We start from the raw sequence: 19,845 nt of genomic DNA, 5'->3' as shown, positions 1-19,845 counted from the left end.
TACCATTTGTAGATTTACAGCCTAGAGGCAAGAGGAAACACTGTGATTAAAACATTACCAATTTAAGGCCTAATATCAAGGAGAAAAATATGGACTTCTCCTGGAGCTATGGAAATATTTGGTGATAGAAATTCAGTAGTGTAAGTTCCTGCCTGGTTGGATGGTCAGGACATTAGGTAATCATGCATAAGAACAATTTTTTTCCACCTTCTTGGCTTTAGCTACTTTTGAAATGGTAGGTATAATAAACAATTATATTATGATAAAATACTTTCTAGTCAGAACTGTTTATTTCTCTATGATCCCTTGCAACTAAGATTAGTTTTTTTCCAGTAAGATAATCTTTGCTGTCAGGGTAAGATATTCTGTTTGGTCTGTTACTACATGGAAGAAGGGTAAAGGGTCAGTAGACACTTGTGCCAGTAAGACCTCATTTGGGAAATTTTAAGCTGCAAAAGTTTAGAAGTAGCACTTCAGCAAGGCTTACTTTGAATCCATTAGCTCCACAAAGCTAACTCAGTTGATAAATAAGTACTTGAAAAGCCATCTCTTTGAACCTAGCCATAATGGCTTCAAAGTATGATCAAATTTAAAATGAAAATGACTTAAAATAGTCATTGGCAAAAAAATGCAAGTTTGAGCAATCTACCAAACAATATGTTTTTCCACTATACACAGAATTTCAGAGAAATAAGATCAATAACATTGTTAGTAACAATAAGGTTTCCTTGCTACAAATAGGCAACCAAGGATATATGCCTGTATAAAGATTGCATCATTAACAACTTAAATTTACAGGCTACTACATGCTCCAGCAGCACGTATACATAAATTACAACAATATAGAGATTAACATGCCACTTGTACAAGGATGATATGAAAATATGCGAATTATTCCATATTTTTCATTCTTCAGTTGCTAGAAATGAAAAACAGTTATTAAAAAGTTGATTACAAAAATACAAGTGTAACAACATATGTGATTCATATAATTAAAAGTTAGTTTGACATCAGTGTATTAAATCTTCAATTTAGAAAGGTCTTTACATAGCATAACCTTTACAAAACTTTTGAAATTAGATAACATTTTAATTTTATCCCAAAGAAATAAAATACTATAAGGACCTAGGAGAAAAAAGAATCTTAAACTGTTTTTATATGGAATGCAATCTGTAAGGACACATTTATTAATGAATTTATATAATATATAATAATGTAGTATTCAAAGCATTATATTTAGGAGAGAATGAAATAGATTATGGACATTTTACAAACAGAATACAGAATATGTTAAAATATACTTTCTTTAGACAAGCACCGGAAATGTCTTTAGGTTCTGTACTACTCATTTCAACAGATACATTAAAATTATTTCTGATTTTAAAAATCACAAGCTCTACAGAAATCATTATAGATGTATACAAACAACTCTTGAATATATTTTGACATCAAAGTCAGGCAATTCATTTGGAAGAATACCATGGAATCCATGAATTTTTAAAGTAAGATATTGCTGTTGCTTTGTATTGTGAAAATATTTTGTACAGAGACAACGGATGGACTGGCATTTTTGAAATTTAAGTAACTTAACCAAATCATTAAGACGTAGGAGAACAATTTGTATAGCCTTTCACAACTTCAAAGAGGTAATCATACATACTTATCTTTTGGCAGTATCAAATGCAGTTTCTTCCAAGTTGTTCTTCAGACCTGGTTTAATATAATGGTTCAAAAGAAGGAGATCAAACGTATCTTTGCTGTTTCTATTCCCAGCAGCAAGATGCAAGGGGGTCAAGAGGCCTTTGGTTTAGACATTGGTATCTGCATCATGATGAAGTAAGAAAGAAGCCACACTGGTATTATTCCACGTATAAGCACTGTGCAGGTGTGTCCAGCCATTCACAGTTATTGCATGAATATCTGCCTCGAGCCACCAACTCATGGACAATGTGTCAGTGTCAACTGTAGGTTTCCTGATGAAGAGCGGTATACTCATCGTCATCCCTAGTGGCCTTTTTGGAAAGGTTTCACCACACTGTAGAAAGCCGATTAATTTCGGCAGCCCAAAGAAGAAATTTGCTTGGATCCTTCTCCATTTTTTTCTTGCAAATGATACCATTCCTCACTTTTTCATCTTCTTCCTTGTCTTCATCAGAATTGCCTAACCAGAGACTGAGTACCGGTCGGAATGAGGTGTCTATGTATTTCCCCAGTAGTTGACGTTGGTTGAACTGTTCAGAAAAATCCAGTGAATTTTCTGCATCTTTTTTTTTCACCATGACTTATTTTCTCTTTTTCCATTTTTACTATTCTAAATTATTCTAACTGGAGAGTAGAGAATTGATAGAAAGCAGAGGAAAGGTTTTCCTCCGTATTAAAAGGTACAGAATGAAAATGAGGACCATTGGTGTCTCCATGTGCAGCTTATTCTAGGAATGAAAACATAGGAAATAATACTTTATATGTAAATGATTTGGGAAATGGCAGAGCAGAAAGTGAAATGATGCAACCAAAAATATAACAACAAAATAAATTAGGATAATTATGGAACAATCATATGAGAACCATGAATGAGAGAGAGGAAGAGACAGACAGATGTTCAATGAACTAACTAGCCACAAAATCCATGCCTCTGATCAATTTATAGAGCAAACAATTTTATTTTTAAAAGAGATGGAAATAGAATTTATAGTGTGTCTCTTTATGATGTGCAATGTGATGGATTGATATACATTGTGCTGATCACTTTTCTGTTAATGTGAGGAACATACCTGCAAAGAACATTTCTGAGGAGGAAACTATCATATTGACTCATGGTTTAAGAGAACACAGTTTAAGATAAAATGTCTCCCTTGTTTTTAATTATATTTTTATTATCTTAAATAATTGTACAAGAGAATTTCCATTCAACAAATCAGTTTTTAAGTACAATGGATCTTTACATAACTTCTCCACACCCTTCCAAATCTCACCCCACTTTAATTTTTTCTACTTTCATACTATCTGTATTGAATATTATGCCTTCACGCTCTTCCTCCATAACTCTTTTTATTCCTTCCCTTTGAATTCCCCTCACATCTTAAGTGATAGTTTCCTGGTATTCATTTTGTTGGATTAAAAATTCAATTTTATAAGAAAATACACCTTTGAAATTCTCCTCTGCAAATAGCATGCTTTGGTTAATATTGTTGTGAAAACTTGCATAAAGTTCTATCTTCCAAATATGAGACAGAACATGGGTCCTTTGTGTGTGTGTCTCTGACTTAGTTTACTTAACATATTTTTAGGTCTATCCATTTCTTTGCAAATAATGTAACAGTCTTCATAATGGATTGGTGCAATCCAATTGTGTACATGTGCCACACTTTCTCTAACCATCTTTCTGCCAAAGGGAATCTGGGCTATTTCCATCAGTTTTCTACGGTGAATAGTGCAGCAGTGAACATGGTTGTGAAAGTGATTTTACTGTAACCTTTTGGAAGAATTCATCACTATCTTTCTGGGAACAACCCTCTAGCCACTTTTCCAGAATAATCACATCCCTCTCTTCATCTCCATTAGAACGTATTGCAAATCCTCAAAAACACACTACCCCCTACAGGTCACAATAAGCTAAAACCACACAGTGTCCATATTTTTTCAATACTTTTTTTCATAATTGTACATATAATTTAGTGAGAACCTTCTATGTACTTTTCTAATGTGGCAATGAGGGACATGACAATAGAGTAAAAGTAAGAAATATGCAATTTAATAAGCTATTAACATACTTAAAATCATTTTCAGCTTTAACTCATAGCCTCACATACTATTATTTTAATCTTTATTTGATTACTTCATCTATCCTCTAACTTATAACAGGTGAGTTAAATACAATGGCAGAAACTGTGGTTTGATTTTGACACTCATGTGTGAGGATGCACAATATGGGCAAATAGATGGATTGGATTTAATAGCTATTATCCATTTTGTTAAAGTAGAGATGATTTTGCCAAACTGATTCTCACAATTCATATTACATTCAACAACAAGAAACCTGTGACAATTCTCTTTGTTTTGCTCCTTATTAACTTTTGTTTCCATTTTATTTTATTTTTATTTATTTATTTTTCGTCTGTCGTGGGGCTTGAACTTGGGACCTGGGCGCTCTCCCTCAGCTCTTCAGCTCATGGCTAGCACTCTACCAATTGGGCCACAGTGCCCCTTCCGGTTTTTGAGTGGTTTATTGGAGATAAGAATCTCTCCAACTTTCCTTTCCTGTCTGCTTTGACTTGCGATTCTCAGATCTCTGCCTCCTGAGTAGCTAGGATTACAGGCATGAGCCACCGGCACCCAGCTACCATTTTATTTTATAATGAAGGATGATTTCACAACTCTATTGTAGATACAAAAATATGCTAAAATATTTCTATCTGTATGCATTGATATATACACACACATATATTACACAGGTTATAAGGATAATTTATAACTTCTGTAACTGCACAATTTACTAAATTATTAAAATCATTGATGACTCATGGCTGGAATTCTGGTTACTCGGAGGGTGAGATCTGACGATTGTGGTTTGAAGCCATCCTGGGCAGGAAAGTCCATGAGCCTCTTATCTCCAAACAACCAACAGAAAATCAGAATTGGAACTGTGGCTGAAAGTGGTAGAGTGGTAGCCTTGAGAGAAAAAGCTCAGGGACATCATCTAGGGTCTTAGTTCAAGAAGTACAATCTACCCCCAAAAATCTATTTAATTTACCCCTGTGTAAGTAGAGTATTTCCATCACCCAAGTGCAAATCCATACTCACTAGCAAGGTAACTGTTTTGTCTGAAGTACCACAAAACATTATCATTTAAGTAGAAAGTATTGCAATGTGGGTTCATTCTATCTCTCTCATGGATTTTTCTCCACTCAAATACTCAAATCTTACCATTATTCCAATTATTTAAAATCATAGTTTTTTTCTTTAATACCCATAATATTAGAGTGTCTTGTGCCCCCGAAATGGTTGTTCTTACCATTTTGTCATGTCCTCAGACTTAAATTATCCTGATTATTTTTCAGATAGAATCTGGCTTCCTACTTGTATCTGATTTGGGGCTCAGTACACTTTATGTTATTCTTCCTGGAATTTAAAATAACAGGTGCGTGGCATTGTGTACAGATCTTTCTGTCCAGTCTGGGCTTTAAGCACCATCCTTACAACAGTTCACTCCCATGGATTAAGGATATTCATAAGCTTGTCATAGTTGATTTTTTTAATATTTGCATTTCCTGCAGGTTCTTGAGTACTGAATTAATTTGTGTTTTCTTGGGTTGTTTTGTTTCATTTGAATATATGGATTATTGTTCTTCACTTTTCCTTTTGTTTCTTTCACTCATGTTCTTACCTGAAGCGCTGAGAAACTAATTTTTCTTTCTCAAGATAGTCAAGATGAATATTATTTATTCCAAAAAAAATTCAGTAATATTTAAACACCTCATACCTATGAATAGTATACAAATGCTAAGTTCTGAGAAGGGTCTTTTTATTTGCCCAGCAGTCTTTGGCATACACAGACAGATCATGAATTTTATGAAGTTAGTAAAACTACAGATGTTCGCCAGGCGGAGAAAAACCTATTATTAATTGTTTGACAGGGTTATGTTGCTTCATGCAGGATTACACAAAATCATGTTCCTAGGAGGAACCTAAAAATTATCTAATACAACAGACTTGAGAGAGATGAATTGACTTCCTGAATAATTTACTTTTGGGTCAAATAAAAGCAGGCTTCCAAAAAGAGAGTAGACTTTAAAGAAACATGAGTTGTATGTAAATATGTGGTTAGCTGATTTTGTTAATTTGTGAACTAATACAGGGAAATAAAGTAATACAAGGTTAAAATGAAAGAACTTCACATTGAAATACTCATTTGTGTGTGTTTGTGTGCATGTGTGTGGACGCTCGTGCGAGTCCCCGCACACACATGTGCATGTGCTCATGCATACATTCATTATTCTTGAGGCTTCATACTGCGCAAGCATTATTCCTCAGCTTCTCTGTCTAAAGGTAATGGTCTACCACTTGAGCCACTTCCACTTCTGGTTTTTTGGAGATAATCGCATGTATTTTCATGATTTGACTGGCTTTGAACAGTGGCCTTCAGATCTCAGCCTCTCGAGTAGCTACCTAAGCTGATTCAGCCTCTGAGTAGCTAGTTAAAATTCTGTCTGTCCTCTATGCTTCACTGCATTTTTATTTTTTTCCTGAGGTAATCACAAGTCATATATATGTCTAGTTACTTTAGAAAATACTCTTACTGCTTGGCACCATGGGCTCCCACCTCTACTTGTAACTACTGAGGAGGCTTGAGAATAGAACCAGGCCGAAAGTTTAGTGGACCTCCTTCTCAATCTACAGCTGGGTGGATTGGATCATTTCCACCACACTGCACTATCTACAGTCTACGATTGGAAGGACTGCAGAATCCAGGCCAGGCAAGGTAGGAAGCTAGACAAGTTGGTCTGCAACTCTGATTCCATTGATGATGGGAAGGCTAAAATGACAGATCAGATGCATGTTCTTGTGGAAAGGGAACCCCTATCCTAAAATTAACCACTGATATTACGCCAGCCTAGCATGAGCAATAACTCAAGTCGAAATCCCCACAGTTTCCCACAACCAAAATAAGTATATACATTAACATACAAAAACTTAGTAGAATCTGTTCTTTGCTCTAATATCAGCTTTATCTGATTATCATATGATGTGACAGAATAGCTTCTTTATTAAATTTAAGATATATTTTAAGTTTTGAGTATTAAGCTTAAGATATATTTAAGACCTAGAAAATTCTTTCTCACATATTAAGTGCAAATGTATGGCAAATTGTCTCATTTCTTACATATTTGACTATCCCTATAAATTCAGCTTATGATTATTATGAATAGTAACATATTCTGATTAATTACTTTACTTTGTAACAGATTTTAAACTTTTTGCTTCTCTACTGAAGTTTAATTATTAAAGTAGCATCATCAAAATATATTCCTTGGGTACTTAGGGCAATTTTTTACAAAGGTTTTAACCAATGGCTTATAAGAATTCTTATTGGTATATTGTTTGGTTTATTTTTAATTTCAATTTAATTTTATTGTAAAGGTAATGTACAAAGGGGTTACAGTTACATAAATAAGTACATTTCTTTTTATTTATTTATTTATTTATTTTTTAAATTTTATTTTATTTTATTTGAGAGCATACTGTACAGAGGGGTTACAATTACATGGGCAGGATAATGCATACATTTCTTACCAAGCATTGCAGCCTCCTCCTTAGTTTACCCTTCACCTCCCTTCCCAGCTTATGGAAGGAACGTTGTTATCTCTTCCATCGATTTTTTTTGTATGCTCAAAAAAAGAATTACTGATGCTTTTGCTGTTGCTATTGATCAATGAGTGCTTTTGCTTTCTTTGTTCATGCATTTTTATAAGAAAATTTGTATGCAGAGGGTTTACAGTTACTTTAGTCATCTAAAAAGTACATTTCATTTTATTTTCTAAATTTCAAATTTTGAACTTAAATATTTTCTTCTGTTTCTTCAGGGTAATTCTTTTTCCAGAGTTGTAGGACTAGTTAATATAATTTTGCATGATTTTTACACATGTAAATTATTCAGACAAATATATTTTGTTTTTAAAATATTTATAAAGTGAATATTTAAAAATTATTTTTTGAATTTTTATACGGTTGGTAAATTTAAAAAATTTATTTCTTATAGATGTAAACATATTTGTCCAGGTAGCAAATACTGTATTTTTAAGAAGCACATACTTTATTAAGAAAAGTTTCATTACCTGGTGATTTTTGGAAATATTTTTACTTAACTTAAAAAAAAATGTTTGAGCTGGGCATGGTGATTTGTGGCTGCTATTTTCTAGCGATGGTGGGAAATGTAAATAGGGTTTGTAATTCTGGAGAGACTGAGCAACTATAATACCTTATTATAAAAATATTCAGAGAGAAATGATTAGAGATATAGCCACCCCTAGCGAGATATAGAGCACTTGGTTATAATATTCTAAATCTTGATTTAAAACACCACTAGCATCAATTTTTTGTCAAAATGAAAGGATACATGTGTCAAAATGTTTATTATTTAAAACTTATTTGAAAATGTTCTCATGTCTTCTATTGCTTAATTTTCAGTTTACTTAATCTATGAGAAGCTATTGTGATTATTTTATTTCTACTAAACTTTTAAATAGGACAAGAAATATTATTATTTCATATATTAACCTACATTTTCTATTTGTGATAATTTCCTCTGTTTAATATGATAATATCAATATTCCAAATGTGTGTATGTGGTGTGTGTGTGTGTGTGTGTGTGTTCTTGTGGTTTGTGTGTGTGTGCTTTGTAATGCTTAAGAGATCACACCATTGCTTCACATATGCTAGGCCAATGTTTAACCACTGAGCTATACTGTGTAGTTATGATCCAAATAGTGTTTTAAATTTTGACTTTTAAATTTTCATTCCTAGTATGTTTTTTTCAAAATTATATATGACAAAATGTGATCCATCTTCTATCCATGTTAGCAATTTTTATTGTTATTTAGAATATTTCCACTTCCAAACTCTTGTGTTTTTAATTGATAAAGGTTTTACTGCTTCTTTTCTCTCTTCATTCTTTTTCCCTTTAGAGTTGACCTATTCTTTCTCTTTCCCAGATGTCAGGCCACATTGAGGCTCCTGCTACCCACAGCCTTCCTCCTAGCACAGTCAGAACAGGGCAGTGCCCCCAGGATCCAACACAGACTTCTGACTTGGGTAAATAAAGAGGCTGTGCTTGAGTCGCCCACATTCAGCAGTCAGCAGTCCGGGCACATGAGCATCTACTAAGGCCACCCCAGTAGCTATGGGAACTCTGACCTCAAGAAAGAGGCAGGCACTCATGCAGGCTGCCTTTGTAGACAGCTCCTCTTCCAGGTGCAGCATGGTGACCTTTGAAGCAGAACATGACTGTGCGCTCACTAGTAGATCACAGCACACAATAAAAAAACTTGGTAAGCAATGGTCCTGTGCTCAGAGAGCTGGAAACAGAGGCAGGAAATCAGAAAGAGAGAGAGAAAGAGACAGAGAGAGAGAGAGAGAGAGAGAGAGAGAGAGAGAGAAAACTCAAAGCTAGCTCTTATTTGTACCGGTTTTGATATCCTTGCTGAGAAATGCATATTTTCACCAAGAAATAAAAAGGAAAACTCCTAACTCTAACTCTGATGGAGTAGCTGAGATCAATCTAGACTTCCTACCATAAACAATCACAAAAGTGGAAGTTATGTGAAAAATATACGTATATAAATGTATATATAATATAAATATGTAGGCATATATATGTATATTCAAATATACAATGTGAATATGTATTGTATGTACAATGTATAATGTATATATGTATAACATACAGGGATAAAAAAAACGAAATACATAGTATTTGAAGGAATAATGACCAAATCCTTCCCAAATTTGATTGAAAGCATTAATCCTTCTATCCAGCAATCTAGCAGCTTAAAGAAGACAATTAACATAATTACACAGGTCCACACTAAGACACATTCTAATTAAACAAAGACAAGAAACCTCCCAAAGCACAGAGACACAACTCATCACACAAGGGATCTTCAATCATATTATGACAAATTTCTAATCAAACACTAGATTAAATATTAGACAGCAAGGGCAACACATTTAAGGTGTTAAAAGGACATATCTAATACCAACCTTTCTAACTAATATATATATACTTCCCCCAAATGTGAGAGAGATGAGCTAAGTACGCAATGATGGCTCAGGCATATAACCTTAACTACTCAGGAAGGTGAATTGTGAGGATTGTGGCTCAAAGACAGCCTGGGCCTTGTAACCTCAGAAGCAAATTGTAGGAGAGCTGTCCTTGAGTAGGACGGAGGTCTTCTTGCCATGTCATTGCTGGAACAAATATAGGATAAGGTGGCCATCAAGCATGGAGGCTATTGGCCAGTGTCTCCACAGAAGCAATTTATGAGATTCAGGAGTCCTCTACAAGATCAGAGGACTTTGACCACTGTCCTAGTAGTTTCAGGAATGGCATAACAATGACCAGAGCAACCTCAAGCCCACATGGAGTCGTTAGCAACAGTCTTTGAAGCTTATGGGCTAGAGTATCAATGCTGGCAAGCTATGATTGGTCCACTTTTTCTCTGACTTCACTGGCCCAGACTCTGATTGGTCCATTTCTTCTATGATGTCACTGTGATGGGCTGCGATATCTCCCTTTTGAGAGGTCATGCAGTGTATATAGGAAGCCACTGTGCTCCAACCTATGTGAGTTAACACCTCTAGGCGCTCTTGATTGGTGACATGCTGGACTGACTCAAAGCAAAATTCATGATTTTTCTGATATGGTGTGGGGGGGTGTGAGTTGTCATTTGGTTTTGGTATTTCTTTTTATTTTTTCTGTGTTTCCATTATTTTATTTAGTTAATTTTAGGTAGACTTGCTACCTGCCATCATAGCAGAAGGATGGAAGAATACAAAGAATCATCCTCCATATCCTTGAATGAAGAGATCATCAGTCAATACCAGATGAAAGAGCTCATTGACCATGGTACCAATGGACAAGTGAAGCTGGCTATCCACACCTCACACACATGGAAGTGGCAGTTAAAATACTCCTGAAGGGATGAAAGGTTAAAGTTTGAGGCAGTGACCACTTGTTGCTTGTTTCTGTCTAGCAAAGCAACACGTGGTGGTAATCTGAACACCTGGTTGATTGTGTGCCTTTATAAGACCTGCAAATACTTAGCTCATGGCTCTCTTCCTAGGCTCCGCTGTACCGAAGTGTAGGACGAGGCCCAAGATGCAGCCCGTTTAAATAAAACAGCTGTAGAGTCTGACATTCAGTGGTCTTTTTGCGGGGGGGGGGTTCCTGCAACCATGGCCTAACATATTAGTGGGGGCTGGTTCGGGATACCCCCCAAAGACCCCGGAGACCTCAGACTCCAAAGGTAAAACAGCGCTGTCTTGGTTAATTTGCCTTGTCCTCTCGTTTGTCTGTTTTACTTTCATTTTCCCTTGTGAGGATGGCCCCTCCAATTCGTAAAGGGTTCTCAAAGTGGACCCGCTTGCACGACAACACTGGAGGAACTGGGAGATGTCCCAGATCCTCTTGTGGGGAGGGGATAACCCTGCTGTGTGGAGCAGGGGTCCTTGGAACTCCACCATGTGGAGTGGGGGGGGGGGTCCTTGGAACCCCGCCATCTGGGGCGGGGGTACTTTGAACCCTGCCGTGTGAGGCAGGGGTCCTTGGAACCCTGCTGTGTGGGGCCGGGGGGGGGGAGGGGTCCTTGGAACCCCGCCGTGTGAATTGTGGGGCGAGAGTTGGTTTGGTGTTGGGCCGGAATTGACCAAGAGAGCCTTCTAACAGAAGCCCAACTCGCCCACTGTGGGTCTGTTCCTTCTGCTGTGGGGCATGGGTATGGAACGCCACCATGACAGGAGTCAGTGGACCAATTTGGGAGATCTCCACTTTGTAAGCTTTTTTTTTGTAACTGTCAGGCCTGCATGTGTTTTGTTTGTACTGTTTATTGTTTTATGGACTGTATGACTGACAGGACTGGAAACCATGGGCAACACTCCATCTAGCCCCCTAGACTTACAAAAAGAAACTAAGAAAGAGGAAAAGAAAGTGTACCCCTGGTTTTTCAGGGAGATAACTTGGAAGAAGAAATGTTTCCTTCCCCATATTCCCCTTCCCAGGTTCCTTTTGCAGAACCTGAGAATGATCAAGAGGAGGAGGGAGCTATAGAACACTTGGCACCTGCCCTTCAAGTTTCTGAGGGGCCAGTCACTCAATGCCGCAGTGGGATCAACCCCCTATCTAATGCAGCTGTTTTTTCCCTACGTGCCATAGGTACTGTGGATGTGGATGGTCAACAGCAACACAATAGTGTCCATTTTCTACCAATGCTCTATACAATTGGTGCATCCAAAATGCCCCCTTTTCTGAGAAACCCTAGGATTTAATTCGTTTGCTTGAAACTATTCTCTTTACTCATCAGTCCACTTGGGATGATGGCAGTCAGCTTTTACAAGTTCTTTTTACCACTGAATTGAGAGACCATATCTGAGAAGCGGCCCAGAAACATATCTGTGGCCCCACGGGAGTGCCCATCATGGATCCTGCCCTGATCGCTGCCTATTTTCCTGAGATCCAACCAACATGGGACTACAAGACAGTTGAAGGTAGGGAGCATCTCCTCATCTACCGCCAGGCTCTGTTGGCAGGTCTCAAGGTGGCGGCTTGCCAACCTACTTATATGGCCAAGATTTATGATATAAGACAGGGAGTAAGTGAAAGTCCAGCAGCATATCTTGAGCGGCTCTTGGAAGCTTTTAGTCAATATACTCAATATGATCTTGAGACACAGGAGTCGGCTCAGATGATTATGTTTGCCTATATAAATCAAGCTGCACCAGACATAAAGTTGCAGGCTCTAGACAGTCTATAATTAGGGATCTAGTAGCCATGGCAGGAAAGGTTTACAATAAGAGAGACAGAGGAGCAAAGACAGGAAAGGAAGGACAGAGAACGTAAAATGGAGCATGAAAAGAGAAACCGGGCCAAGGAAAAGAGGCCAGATTTGTTGGACTCACCACTACTGCATGCTGAGCATACCTGGTTCACAGATGGCAGAAGTTTCATTCGAGATGGAAAAAGGTATACGGGCCCAGCAGTCACCATTGACACTGTGATAGCGTGGGTAGAAGCACTCCACCAGGGACCATCTGCACAAAGAGCAGAGCTAGTGGCACTAACAAAAGCCCTACAAATGGGAAAAGGGAAGAGACTAAACATTTACACAGATAGTCGGTATGCTTTTGCCACCGTGCATGTCCATGGAGCCATTTACCAAGAGAGGGGGATGCTGACAGCTGAGGGAAAGACTATTAAAAACAAGAAAATTTAAGCCTCATCTGTGCCCAATGGGAAACAGCAAATATTGCCATTATGCACTGCCCAGGCTATCAAAAGGGAACTGATTCAATAACCATAGGAAATAACTTGGCTGATCAGGCAGCTAAGGAGGCGGCCCTCCAGCCCAGAGCGTAAGTACTGACTCTAGTAGACCCAGGGCCACGAGCTTTGCCTCCTGAGCCTCAGAACTCCCAAGAATACTTGGAGTGGATAAAGAAAATTCCCATGGCCTATAAACCCCCTGGCAGAGAAGGAAAAAAAGACTAGTGGAAAACTGGTGAGGGAAAACTTACCTTGCCACAAAGATTGGGCAAAGGGATTCTTAAGAGAATCCATCGGGTCTCTCACATGGGAACCTGAAGAATGCAGGACATGCTCTGACACTCAGAAGTAAAAATTAGGCAAGGGAATCAACTCTTGAGGACATTGTGAAAAATTGTAAAGCCTGTCAGCTCACCAATGCCCCCAATCAGCCGGTTACTAAAGGAGCTTGCCTCCATGGAGATAGGCCAGGTGTGTATTGGGAAATAGACTTCACAGAAATTAAAACTGGAAAATTTGGATATAAAAATTTGCTAGCTTTTGTAGAAACCTTTTCAGTATGGGTTGAAGCCTACCCAACAAAGCATGAGACCACAAATGTCCTGGCTAAGAAGATCCTGGAAGAAATTCTACCGAGGTATGGCGTCCCATCCCCCAATAGGTCAGATAATGGACTGGCCTTTGTCTCAAAAGTAAGTCAGTGAATAGCTCCGACATTGGGGATGGATTGGAAATTGCACTGTGCTTATAGACCCCAGAGTTCAGGGCAGGTATGAATCAGACTCTATAAGAGACCTTAACTAAATTGGCCTTGGAGACTGGTGTAGACGGGGTATCGCTCCTTCCTTTTGCTTTGTTTAGAATAAGAAATTCACCCTATCGGCTTGTCTTTAATTGCTTGCTGATTTGGATGATACTGAATTTCTGTGTAAGCTTGACTATTTAAAGCTGGTGCATAATAGTATGCGGCCCCAGTTTAGAGAATTATATGATTCTGCTTCTATTCCTATCCCACATTTGTTTAAACCAAGGGACTGGGTGTTTGTTCGAAGGCACAACTTGAGATCTCCGGAAACATGATTGAAGGGACCTTACATGGTGCTACTGGCTACACCCACTGCCCTTAAAGTGGACGGCGTTGCTGCTTAGATCCACTGCTCCCATGCCAGACCAGCTGACCCCTTTGCCCTGGATGACCATCAGGAAACATGGGAAGTCTCCAAGCATCCGACCCAACCACTCCGCATACGCAAGAAATGATAAATGGACTGATTGTTATTGGTATACTCGTTCAAGATCAAGAGCTGTTGAAGTTTAGTTTTGGGCCAGAGCCACAAGATTGTGGCTCAGGACCATAAATCAAGCGCGGGGGGGGGGGGGGATTGAAAGGCTAAAGTTTGAGACAGTGACCACTTGTTGCTTGTGTCTGTCTAGCAAAGCAACATGTGGTGGTAATCCAAACACTTGGTTGATTGTGTGCCTTTATAAGACCTGCAAATCCTTAGCTCGGGGCTCTCCTCCTAGGCTCCGCTATGTCAGAGTGTAGGATGAGGCCCAAGCTGCAGCCCATTTAAATAAAACAGCTGTAGAGTCTGTCTCTCAGTGGTCTTCTTGCGGGGCGTGGGGGGGGGGGGCGGGTCCTGCAACCATGGCATAACAGCAAGAGTCCTCCAGTCATCAATTAAAGAATGAAGTGGACATTTTTAAGAAGGTATGGCACAAACACACCATCAGGTTGTACCAGGTGATGGAGAAGGAAGAGTATATGTATCTCATCAATGGAACTGGCCAGTAGGGGATACCTTCTGGGGTGGATCTCAAAATCCTGCCGGCTATATGAGGATGAAACCAAGAGGCTCTTCACACAAATTGTAAGTGCTGTTCACTACCCATACCAGAACAGAATCACACACAGATACCTTAATTCCAACAATATCCTGTTGGATACCAAAGGCAATATCAAAGTCAGTGGCTTTATCTGAGCATCTGGTTCACCCTGGGGCAGTTGCTATCAAATATATGTGCTGCTGTGCTATTCCACCCCCCTAAATTTTCCTGGAAGAAAGAAATGATGGCCGGGTGCCAGTGTCTCACTCCTGTGATCCTAGCTATTCAAGTGGCTGAGGTCTGAGGATCATGGTTCAAAGCCAGCCCAGGCTGGCTCTATCCTCTGACCTGACTCATACTGATACCAAAAACTAATTTGGGGTGGAGATGGCAGTGGATAGAGATGGCTAGCAAATAGTTACAACTCTTCTCAGAATAAGCTGCTGAATGTGGACCCAGGAACAGAGCAGTTCCAGACAAAGGGGAGGAGAACCCTAAGAGATATCAAAGATAAATTCACTTGAAAGCCAGAAGGCCCTGTTATTGAGATGGGAGAGATTTGTAGGTGGTGTATTAAAAAAAAGAGTTGTAAGTGGGATCCACGAATTGAGTCAAAACACTGTTTGCCTAGCAAAACCCTCAGTCCAGCCAAGAATACAAGTGCATCAACTGCCATAGAGTTCCTCAGGAGGGATTCCAGCCACTGAGCACCTTGTACTGCAGTGTAAACTGAAAGTTGTAGTTATCAAAGCATGTAATTTTTGTGCATACAAAAACTACTTTAATTACACTTCAACTACACCCTAGTCATTAAAATTTTTGTTTGATTTATTTTATTCTATGTTATTTAAGATGTAGTCTCATTATGTAGCCAAGTGTGATCTTAACTTCATAATTCTACTGCTTAATCTCCCAAGTGTTGTGATTACAGGTGTGTCCTTCTTTGTTGTCAATCATATTTTATCTGCATGTTTCCTTAACTTTAATACTTTATTTTATCCCTTGGCAGTACTGTGGTTTTGATTCAGAGGCTGGTTCTGGGCAACCTAGTGCTCTACCACTTGACCTCTGCGCCTGGCCTTATTCTTCATTTTACTTTAGATGAGCTCTTATTGTATTATTTTTTGTATTGTATTGTATGTGCTTGGGTCAGAATCAGACTGTGATTGTAATGTATTTTCCTGCTGAGAAGCTTTTTTGTCCTTTTATATTTTTTGTAAATATAATTTTTCTTCTTAATAAAAAAGAAGGTACACAGAGGTGTTACATATATATAAGTCATTTTAAAATTCAAAACCTTATTTTAGAAGAGTAAAAATGCATATAATCACTAAATTTTATCTCTAGGAAAAATGGCTACTAGATTAAATGTTTTTGGAGGCTAGGTCAGTGGCATTTGGTATTGTTCTCACTTCAGCTCTAGACAATGCTACATAGGTCCAGGCCTGCATGGCCTAAATAAAAGCAAGTAAAAAGTAAAAAAAATGATTTTTTAGGGCACATCTGTGGAAGGTTTGAAATACATTTGAAATACATTTTATTGACCATTTGTACATTTCTGTGATGATGAAAAGTGATATAGCAATTATGGTACAATATGACCCATTCTTCTAACATAACATAGCATTACCACATTACCCAGCAATTCCATTGCTCATTGCATAATCCAAAGAACTGAAAAGAAAAAACTAATAGCTCATATGCCAATAATAACAGCAAAGTTCACATTAGTCAGAAGCTGGAATTACCTGGAGTGTCTATCAGATATACAGTTTTACAAAATATGAGGTAAGTATTAATGGATTATGCCATCCACAAAAATGCTGCATTTAATATATATCTGTCACGGATGGACACAAAAAATAATCTACTATTTATGTGAAACATTTACTAAACAATTTTATAAGAGAAAATGGAAGATTAAAATTTCTGGGGCAGGTCATTGGGGTGATTATTACTCAATGATTGTGTGGATTCCATCAGTATCAACAAGATAGCTCACAAATAGAGGTAATGGTGTGCATATAATTAATGTCACTGAATTTTATACGTGCCTAACAAGCCTGAGGCCCTGCGTTCATCCCCAGCACAGCCAAAAAATGCTAAATCATCTTTTTGTTACCTACCTTGAGTGGTAGGTGCTTTTCTAATATTTTGATTGTATCCCTCAGAGGATCTCTGGTGGATCTCTGATGTTTAGTCATGCTTTACAGACAATCCATTATTTTAATATTAATTTTAAATTTTAAAGGAAACCTCATATATTAAAATGAGGGCAATGCCTGCAGATCTAATTCAAGAGGCTAAAACAGGAAGACCCTTACACAGTCTAGGCTGCATAGAGAGGTCATGTCTAAATTTCCATGGTTACTGATGAAACTGGAGGGACAATTATTTGTAAGTAATTGCAAGTGATAGATAACTGAGAGATAAGTTTCTGATCACATTATATTTTGGTCATGTCAGCTTGTATTTAATATTTACATGAATTTTTAAATTTTTCCTTTTTCCCTTACTCTCAGCATGTCATTTTGAAACTTTATACTATGTTTTCATTTGCTACATTTAAAAAGAAACATAGTTTTCCTTTGTATCATATTAAACATGGTTTTTGATTATTTTCTATATTATACAACTACTATTACTTACTTTTGAAAATGTTAGGGAAATGAACCCGAAGATATGTATTCAAATGTTTTTTTTTTCATGTGATTGTTTCTAACACATTCATAAGATTATTTCTTTGTTGCTTTGTATGTCCCTCCCCCACAGTATAACTCCTGCTTTCACTGTATTTGATGTTGGTATAATTTGTGGAGGGGAAGGGGAAAAACAAATCGTTTAAATAGGGATACAGGTGGACCCACTGCAACAATGAGATGTACAAGTCGTTACATCGAAAAATGAACTTTACAACTTTGGTGCGGGGGAACGGGGGTAGCGGGGAGGATTGGGTGGGGGAGTGGGAGAGGATGGGAAGGGATAGGAAGGGGAAACAAAGGAGGAGACTACAATGCTTGATAAGAAATGTACTCGTTATCTTGCCCACGTAATTGTAACCACTCTGTATAGTATGTTCACAATAAAAAATAAAAATTAAAAAAAAGAAAATTTTTATGTTTTTTTTTCTGCATGTAAGGACTAGCCACTGTCTCAGAGATTTTTCTTAGTTCTGCCAATTGAGCCAGAGATAAACTTCCAGCTTCATTCTTTTGAAAAGTCTCATGCAAATCCCAGCACAACTAAGGAGGCTGAAATCTGATCTTGATTTGAAGCCAGTCTGAGCAGCAAAGTCTGAGATTCTTATCTCCAATTAATCACCAAAAAGCTGCGGGTAGTAGAACGGTATCTAGCCTTGTGTAAAACAGGGCAAGTTCAAGCCCTAGTATTGTAATTACATTAACAAGTCTCATGGACTTTCTTGCTTGGGTTGGATTTGAACTACAACCCTTAGATTTCAGCCTCATGGGTAGCTAGGATTTAAAGGCATGAACAATCAACCGCAGACATTTTAATTTTTTTTGGTCATTCATGGGGCTTAAATTCTGGGTTAGGTGCTGTCTCTGTGCTCTTCACCTCAAGGCAAACAGTCTACCACTTGAGCCATAGAACCACTTTCACTTTTCTGGTGCTTTATTAGAGATAAGAGTTTCACAGAATTTCCTGTCTGGGCTGGCTTGGAATTGTGATCCTCAGATCTCAGCCTCCTGAGTAGCTAGGATTACAGGCATGAGCCACTGGTGCCCATCTTATTTTAATATTTTTAACCAGCTTTTTCTTGCCTTCAACCTCAGTACATTTTATTTTGTCCAGTAGACCTGTTCTTTGGGCCACATTTCTGTTCCTTAGTTGTTTTGAATGGGGGTAGGGATTGAACACTCAGAATGGGTGCTGTCTTTGTGGTCTTCAACTTAAGGCAAATGCTCTACCAGTTGACCTACAGAGCCACTTCAGGTTATCTGGTGGTTAATTGGAGTACAACAGACTCATGAACTTTCCTGACCAGGCTGGATTTGAACCATGGTCTTCATATCTCAGCCTCCTGAGATTACAGTGTAGAGGCAGCAGTGCCCTTCTGTTTCTTAGCTTTTTGACTCAAGGACGATGTTTTACAAATTCAACCACAGCTTCACTTCTAGCTTTTTTTGTTTATTTGACATTAGTTTCTAATGTACTTTTCTGGGTAGTCTGGCTTCAAACCGTGATCCTCAGATTTCAGCTTCCTGAGATGCTCCAATTACACACATGAACCACAAACCCATTGGTCATTTTAAAATATTAATATTTTTTCCACTTGTTAAAATTTTCCTTGTTTTTTTTTTTTTTTTACTTTTGTATATGTTTTTGTCCTGAGGCTATATTTCAGGGCCCGGATGCAATGCCAGAGCGTTTTCTTCAAGAGTAGTGGCTTTGCACATAAGCCAAAGTATAGCTTGTGGCAATATTTGTTTTGTGTTTGTGCTTGAACTAAAACCCTGGGTGCTGTACTAGAATGTGACTGCCCAGTTTGCATCTTGGGCCACACCTCAACTCCAGGTTTTTTTTTTAACTCTTGGTAGTTAATAGGAGATGAGTCTTATGCAAAGCCCAGCATGAATCAGTTGGCTGAAATCTGAGGATCACGGTTTAAAGCCAACCAAGGCAGGAAATCCCATGAGACTCTTAACTCCAGTTAATCACTGAAAAACTGGGAGTGGTAAAGCTCTATCCTTGAACAAAACAGCATAATTTCAAGCCAAACATAGCACACAGATGCATACACAGAGAAAGCCTCATGGACTTTCTTGCATGGGGTAGCTTTGAACAATGATTCTCAGATTTCAGCCTATCTTCATCCTCTCTCCTTTGAAAATTTTATGGGTCCTGTGGCTTGACCTCTGTCTCTGGGGCCTATATCTTAGCTTTTACATTCAAGATTGGTGCTTTACCACCTCAGCCACAGCTCAAGGCTTTGTGCTGTGTAGCTGGGGATAAGAATCTCAAGC

The 19,845-nt window shown here is 38.2% G+C and overlaps 1 pseudogene; it reads left to right on the top strand.

Annotated features, from left to right (window-relative positions):
• The first annotated feature begins 806 nt into the window (after nt 1-806).
• LOC122109914 lies at nt 807-906 on the top strand (annotated as a pseudogene).
• Nucleotides 907-19,845: the final 18,939 nt, after the last annotated feature.

This window comes from Dipodomys spectabilis, unplaced genomic scaffold (genome assembly GCF_019054845.1).
Source record: "Dipodomys spectabilis isolate Male_0828 unplaced genomic scaffold, ASM1905484v1 ptg000070l, whole genome shotgun sequence".
Taxonomy (NCBI): Eukaryota; Metazoa; Chordata; class Mammalia; order Rodentia; family Heteromyidae; genus Dipodomys; species Dipodomys spectabilis.
Note: the sequence above shows the minus strand (reverse complement) of the source record. Positions and strands in the feature narration are given on the sequence as shown.